This window comes from Juglans regia, unplaced genomic scaffold, assembly GCF_001411555.2.
Source record: "Juglans regia cultivar Chandler unplaced genomic scaffold, Walnut 2.0 Scaffold_14222, whole genome shotgun sequence".
Classification (NCBI taxonomy): Eukaryota; Viridiplantae; Streptophyta; class Magnoliopsida; order Fagales; family Juglandaceae; genus Juglans; species Juglans regia.
The window spans coordinates 1-208 of record NW_023344672.1 but is presented as its reverse complement, the minus strand read 5'-3'; the positions used below and the strand labels follow the sequence as shown (position 1 = coordinate 208).

The 208-nt window shown below is 49.0% G+C and overlaps 1 pseudogene; it reads right to left on the bottom strand.

The window, feature by feature from the left end:
* LOC118345094 lies at positions 1–106 on the bottom strand (annotated as a pseudogene; the record flags this gene model as incomplete).
* Positions 107–208: the final 102 nt, after the last annotated feature.

The window sequence follows — 208 nt, the reverse complement described above, 5'->3', positions numbered from 1 at the left end:
AGGACTTCCCAGGAGGTCACCCATCCTAGTACTACTCTCGCCCAAGCACGCTTAACTGCGGAGTTCTGATGGGATCCGGTGCATTAGTGCTGGTATGATCGCAGCCATCAAACTAATTACTTAAAATTCATATAATCCTTGACCGACATACTAGCGTCCTTCCGATCCCAATCCAAACGGAGATCTGATCCAAACCCATGGCTACGCG